The sequence below is a fragment of the Rhinopithecus bieti genome, unplaced genomic scaffold (genome assembly GCF_001698545.2).
Source record: "Rhinopithecus bieti isolate Rb0 unplaced genomic scaffold, ASM169854v2 scaffold_56913, whole genome shotgun sequence".
Lineage (NCBI taxonomy): Eukaryota > Metazoa > Chordata > Mammalia > Primates > Cercopithecidae > Rhinopithecus > Rhinopithecus bieti.
The window spans coordinates 24499-31931 of NW_016821789.1; the positions used below are offsets into that span (position 1 = coordinate 24499).

At 50.9% G+C, this 7433-nt stretch overlaps 1 protein-coding gene across 1 annotated transcript in view; it reads right to left on the minus strand.

Annotated features, from left to right (window-relative positions):
* LOC108521031 (zinc finger protein 816-like) overlaps window positions 1-7066 on the minus strand; it is a 20778-nt gene extending 13712 nt beyond the window's left edge. Inside the window, exon 1 of the mRNA XM_017860601.1 lies at window positions 6931-7066. The gene's annotated coding sequence lies outside the window, so the exon portion shown is untranslated. The remainder of the gene's footprint in view (window positions 1-6930) is intronic.
* Between the last annotated feature and the right edge of the window lie 367 nt (window positions 7067-7433).

Genomic DNA, 7433 nt, shown 5'->3' on the forward strand with positions numbered 1-7433 from the left:
GGGCGCCTGTAGTCCCAGCTACTCGGGAGGCTGAGGCAGGAGAATGGCGTGAACCCGGGAGGCGGAGCTTGCAGTGAGCTGAGATCCGGCCACTGCGCTCCAGCCTGGGCGACAGAGTGAGACTCCGTCTCAAAAAAAAAAAAAAAAGGAAACTGCAGAAACAGGCCGGGTTTGCAGGGATGAATATGTCACAGTTATTAGAAGTAGCTAACCAGAGGCCAGGCGCGGTGGCTCATGCCTGTAATCCCGGCACTTTCGGATGCCGAGGCGGGTGGATCACCTGAGGTCAGGAGTTTGAGACCAGCCTCAACATGGAGAAACCCCATCTCTACTAAAAATACAGAATTAGCTGGGCGTGGTGGTGCACACCTGTAATCCCAGCTACTCGGGATGCTGAGGCAGGAGAATTGATTGAATCTGGGAGGCAGACGTTGCGGTGAGCCGAGATCACACCATTGCACTCCAGCCTGGGCAATAAGAGTGAAACTCTGTCTCAAAAAAAAACAACAACAACAAAAGCTAACCAGGTGTTTGTAAACAAGGACGCAGTAAACCGTAAGGAAAACCGCAGAGAGAGAGTGAATGCCAGGCCCGGCGAATCGCCCACCTGTTAGCCGCAGCAATCAGAGGGGTCCCCCCGAAGAGGCAAGAGAAGAGGGGCCCTTGGAAAGATACTCGGCCTGGCTATCCAAGCTTGCAGCATAACCAGGGTGCTTATTGTCAAGAAATAAGACACTAGAAGGACAAGTGCCCTCAGCTAAAAGGAAAACAAGGTGACTCAGAGCAGGAGGCCCCAGACAAAGAGGAAGGGGCCCTGCTCAATCTGGCAGAAGAGTTATAGGACTGACGAGGACGGGGTTCAAGTGCCCCCAAAGAGCCCATGGTCAGGATGACAGTTAGGGGCAAAGACATTGATTTTCTTATCAATACCGATGCTGAACATTCAGTAGTAACCACCTCAGTTGCCCCTTATCCAAAAAGAGTATTGATATAATCGGAGCCATGGGAGTTTCAGCAAAGCAAGCTTTCTGCTTGCCCTGGAATTGTACTGTAGGAAAACATAAAGTGATTCACCAGTTCTTGTACATGTCTGACTACTCCTTGCCTTTGCTAGGAAAGGACTTGCTTAGCAAGCTGAAAGCCACCATCTCTTCTACAGAGCATGGCTCTTTACAGCCAAGGTTACCCGGAACGGGAGTCATTATGGCCCTTACGGTCCCCTGGGAGAAGGAATGGAGACTTTTCTTAACTGAGCCGGGCCAAGAGATAAGACCAACTCTGGCTAAGCAGTGGCCAAGGGTGTAGACAGAAGGCAACCCTCCAGGGTTGGCAGTTAACCAATCCCCAGTACTTATAAAAGTTCCGTGTAGGGCCAAGCCAGTCAAGCAAAAACAGTACCCGGTCTCCAGAGAAGCTCTTGAAAGTATCCAGGTCCATCTCAAGCGCCTGAGAGCCTTTAGTATTATAGTCCCTTGTCAGTCTCTATGGAACCCTCCCCTCCTGCCTGTTCCCAAGCCAGGAACCAAGGACTACAGGCCGGTACAGGACTTGCGCTTAGTCAGTCAAGCTACAGTGACTTTACACCCAACAGGACCTAACCCGTACATGTTGTTAAGGTTGCTGTCAGCTGAGGACAGCTGGTTCTCCTGCTTAGACCTGAAAGATGCTTTAACATTAGACTAGCCCCTGAGAGCCAGAAGCTCTTTGCCTTTCAGTAGGAAGATCTGGGGTCAGGTGTCACCACTCAGTACACTTGGACCTGGCTTCTGCAAGGGTTCAAGAACTTCCCCACCATCTTTGGGGAAGCACTGGCTCGGGACCTCCAGAAGTTTCCCACCAGGGGCCTAGGCTGCATGCTGCTCCAGTACATTGACGACATTCTGCTCGGACACCCCATGGCAGTTGGGTGTGCCAAGGGAACGGATGCCCTACTCCGGCCCCTGGAGGACCGTAGGTATAAGGTGTCCAAGAAGCAAGTCCAGATCTGCTAACAGCAGGTACGTAACCTAGGATTTACTATCCAACAGCGGGAGCGCAGCCTGGGGTCAGAAAGAAAGCGGGTCTTTTGCAACCTACTGAAGCCTAAAACCAGAAAGCAGGTGAAAAAATTCTTAGGAGCTCTGAGGTTCTGCAGACTGTGGATCCCACACATTGCAGTACTTGCCAAGCCTCTGTACGCAGTCACAAACGGGGAGGACCAGGAGCCTTCTGAATGGGGATCCCAACAACAGCAAGCCTTTCATGAGTTAAAAGAAAATCTTACGTAAGCCCCAGCCCTGGGATTACCTGATCTGACACAGCCTTTTATACCGTATGTTTCCGAGAGAGAAAAGATGGCAGGTAAAGTTTTGACCCAAACTGTGGGGCCCTGGCTGAGGCCAGTGGCCTACCTCTCTAAACAACTAGACGTGGTTTCTAAAGGTTAGCCCCTGTGTTTGAGGGCCTTGGCAGCAACTGCCCTGCTAGCACAAGAAGCACATAAACTAACTCTTAGGCAAAACCTGAACATAAAGGCCCCCATGCTGTGGTGACTTTAATGACTACCAAAGGACATCATTGGTAGTCTAGACTAACCAAGTACCAAAGCTTGCTCTGTGAAAATCCCTGCATAACCACTGAAGTTTGTAACACCCTGAACCCGCCACCTTGCTCCCGGTATCAGAGAGCCCTGTCGAGCATAACTGTGTAGAAGTGTTGGACTCAGTTTACTCTAGCAGGCCTGACCTCCGGGACCAGCCTTGGGCATCAGTAGACTGGCAGCAATACGTGGACAGGAGCAGGTTCATCAACCCATAAGGAGACAGATGTGCAGGATATGTGGTGGTAACCCTGGACACTGCCGTTGACGCCAGATCATTGCCCCAGGGCAGTTCAGCCCAGAAAGTCAAGCTCATTGCTTTAATTCAGGCCTTAGAACTCAGTGAAGGTAAGACTGAAAACATTTACACTGACTCTCAGTATGCCTTTTTTTTTTTTTTTTTTTTTGAGACAGAGTCATGCTCCGTCGCCAAGGCTGGAGTGCACTACAGGTGCCCGTGACCAAGCCTGGCTAATTTTTTGTATTTTTAGTAGAGACCAGGTTTCACCGTGTTAGACAGGATGGTCTCGATCTCCTGATGTAGAGATCCGCCAGGCTCGGCCTCCTAAAGTGCTGGGATTACAGACGTGAGCCACCACGCCTGGCCTTCGGTATGCCTTTTTAATCCTGCAAGTGCATGGAACATTATATAAAGAAAAGGGCCTGTTGAAATCTGGAGAAAAAAGACATAAAATATCAGCAAGAAATCTTGCAATTAGAAGCAGTATAGAAAGCCCACAAGGTGGCAGTCATGCACTGCAGAGGACACCAGCAAGCGTCCACCTCGGTTACCTTAGGGAACTCCACAGCTGACTCAGAAGCTCTAAAAGCAGCATCCCCCCCACTGGGCATCAGTCACAGCCCCCCTGCTCCCTCAAGCACCTGACCTGGTACCTACTTATTCTAAAGAAGAAAAAGACTTTCTCCAGGCAGACGGAGGACAGGTCATGGAAGAAGGAAGGATCCGGTTACCAAATAGGAGAGTAGCTGTGCCACCGCTGCTAGGAGCCGCAGTTGTACTGGGCGTGCATGAAACCACCCATCTAGGTCAGGAGTCACTTGAAAAGTTGTTAGGCTGGTACTTCTACATCTAGCATTTGTCAGCCCTTGTCAAAACCGTGGCGCAGCGGTGTGTTACCTGCCGACAGCACAATGCCAGGCAGGGTTCAGCCGTTCCGCCGGCATACAAGCTCATGAAGCAGCCCCCTTTGAAGATCTCCAGGTGGACTTCCCAGAAATGCCAAAGTGTAGAAGTAACAAGTATTTACTAGTTCTCGGGTGTACCTACTCTAGGAAGGTGGAGGCTTTTCCCACACGAACTGAGAAAGCTTGTGAAGTAACCTGTGAAGAAAGCTTCTTTGGCCGGGTGCGGTGGCTCAAGCCTGTAATCCCAGCACTTTGGGAGGCCGAGATGGGCGAATCACGAGGTCAGGAGTTCGAGACCATCCTGGCTAACACGGTGAAACCCCGTCTCTACTAAAAAATACAAAAAGCTAGCCGGGCGAGGTGGCGGGCGCCTGTAGTCCCAGCTACTCGGGAGGCTGAGGCAGGAGAACGGCCTAAACCCGGGAGGCCGAGCTTGCAGTGAGCTGAGATCCGGCCACTGCACTCCAGGCCGGGCGACAGAGCGAGACTCCGTCTCAAAAAAAAAAAAAAAGAAAGCTTCTTCGAGATCTAATTCCTAGATTTGGACTGCCCTTATGGATCAGCTCAGATAGCAGGCCGGCTTTAGTGGCTGACTCAGTACAGAAGATGGCAAAGGTATTAAAGATCACATGGAAACTGCGTGCCACCTACCAACCTCAGAGTTCCAGAAAGGTGAAGCGGATAAATCGGACTATCAAAAATAGCTTAAGGAAAGTGTGTCAGGAAACAGGATTAAAATAGATACAGGTTCTCCCTATGGTATTGCTGAAGACTAGATGTACTCCCTCCCTCTGAGAGAACAGGCTATTCCCCTTATGAAATATTATACCATAGACCCCCTCCCATACCACGGGGACTCCCGGGCACTCCGAGAGTTAGGTGAAACTGAGTTACAGAGACAGCTACAGGCCTTAGGAAAATGACACAAACGACTTCAGCCTAGGTAAATGAGAGACGCCCCGTTAGCTTATTCTCCCCCGTTCACTCTTTTTCCGCAGGTGATGAGTGTGGATCAAGGACTGGAACGTAGCCCCTTTGCGCCCACAGGGGAAAGGACCCCAGACCGTCATCCTGACCACACCCACCGCCGTGAAGGTAGAAGGAATCCCAGCCTGGATCCACCACTGCTGTGTAAAACCTGCACCTGAAACCTGGGAGGCAAGACCAAGCCCACATAACCCCTGAAAGTGACCCTGAAGAAGACAACAAGCCCTGCTCCAGTCACACCCGGAAGCTGACTGGTCTACACACGGCCGAAGCATGAGGAGGCTCATCATGGGACTCACTTTTCTTAAATTTTAGACTTGTACAGTAAAGGCTTCACCTGACCTTCCTCAAACTAAGGACTGTTCCCAGTGTATTCATCAGGTCACTGAGCTAGGACAGCAAATTAAAACAATCTTTCTGTTCTATAGTTATTATGAATGTACAGGAATGTTAAAAGGAACTTATTTGTACAATGCCACTCAGGACAAGGTATGTACCCCAGGAAATGACCAACCTGATATGTGTTGTCACCCATCAAGCCCGCTGCAACCACCATTTTTCAAATAAGATTAAGAACTGGTCTTTTCCTAGGTGATACAAGTAAAATAATAACTAGAACAGAAGAAAAAGAATCCCCAAACAAGAAAATTTAAATCTGATGCTTGTGCAGCCATTAATAGTAACAAGCTAAGATTAAGATGTGGATCTCTTAACGAAGAAAAAAGCTACACAGTAGAAATAAATACGTTTGTCATGATGCAGAGGTGTGTGAAAATTGTGCCTATTGGCCATGTGTTATTCAGGCTACTTAGAAAAGGATAAAAAAGACCAAGTTTACCTTCAAAAAAAAAGCCAACCCCTCCTGTGCTACCGGTCACTGTAACCTACTAGAACTAATAATCACTGATCTCCTACACTCCCGTTAGAAAAACAAGAGAACATGTAACCCCGAGGATCAGTAGGACAAGGCTAAACCCCCAAGCTGCCATTTTAGTCGGAGGGGAGGTCCACATGCGCTCTCCCAAACCAGTGTTTCAAGCTTTTTATAATGAGCTAAATCTGCCAGCACCAGAGCTTCCAAAAAAAAAGGCAAGGAACTTGTTTCTGTACTTAGCAGAAAATGTAGCTCATTCCCTCAATGTTACTTCTTGTTATGTATGTGGAGGAACCACTGTCAGAGACCGATGGCCTTAGGAAGCCCGAAGCCCGAGAGTTGGTGCGCACTGATCCAGTTCCTGACACGATTCCAGTTCAGAAAGCCCAAGCTAGCAACTTCTGGGTCCTGAAAACCTCAATTATCAGACAGTGCTATGTAGCTAAGGAAAGAAAAAACTTCACCATCCCTGTAAGAAAGCTCAATTGTCTAGGACGGAAGTTGTACAACAGCACAAGGACAGCCACTTGGTGAGGTCTAAACCCTACTGAAAAGGACCCATTAAGTATATTTTCTAAATTACAGACTGCCTGGGCTCATCCAGAATTTCACTGAGACTGGACGGCCCCCGCTGGACTATACTGGATACGTAGGCACAGAGACCATCTCCAATAACAAAGAAGAAAAGGAAACACCTGGGTCCTGGCTCTGGGACTCTAAGGCCAATTAACGTGAACTTTGCAAAACTAGACCAAAGGTAAAAACCCCATCTCCCCACCCGGAGTAACAAAGGAACAAAGGCTACTCTCCTGTAGCCCTTCCATTTCCACCACGTCTCAGATGGAAAGGGAAAGAGCCCAGGAGTGGCCACGGCCAAGCACCGGCCACCCCTCCATCCTCATAGCGCACCCATCTGCTCTGGCCTCGGGCCAATTCACCTCAGCATTTCATTGGCCAAAGGCCAGATCCTTCATCTAGATAAAGGGTAGCCCATAGGGACCTCAAAAGAAATATTTTAATCCCCCAACACGTTGTAAACGGTGCCCTGGAGACGCTCGCTCGGGCCCACTCCCACCGTGTGGAGTGCTTTCCTGACCCCCGGCACTGGGGCTGCAGCGCTGCGCTCCAGGGGCCGCCGAGAGCGAGACTGGGGGGCGCTCTCGAGCACGGCGAGAATCCAGCTCGCGGGTGGGGATTTGAAACAGCGCGAGGCAGGAGGACAATCAGGAACGGTTTTGCAAATTAAAGTTTCGCGACAGGAGGTGTCTGCACAGTCCCCACTGCAGAAAGACCGAGGACAGGACCAGCCTCAGGGCGATTTTAAACTCAAAAGGAGGCGACTCACCGACTCTCACCCGGACGTCTCAATTTGCTGTGGGTTGAGAAAGAGGGGTCGGTCTGTGGGGACCCCACGTCGCGGGTATAGCAGCGCCAAGAGAACTGGGAAGCGCAGACGTGATGGTTCAACCTTCAGACCACGCCATCCGCTTCCGGGTCTGTGCCAATCAGCGCAGGACCGAAGCCAAACCTGGGCTAGTCCCCCGAAGGGGTGGGCGGGGCCTGGGCGAGGCCGAGACGGGACGCGAAGAGGTGGGTGGGGCCTGAGCGAGGCTGGGGCAGGGCGCGAAGGACCAGGGGCCGGGGGCGGGAGAGTAGAGCCCTGGGCCTGTGAGGGGTCCGCGGGGGCGGGAAGGGGGCGGGGCCTGAGCTTCCCTACTTCTCCCTCTCGGTGCCTCTGTTTTCCCGGTTTTGGAGGCGAAACCCGCCAGTGAGGCTGGAGCGGCTCAGCAGTTGGGGAGACAGTATCTCCCTGAGAAGTCGCCTTGTGGCGAAAATTGGATCCAGGAA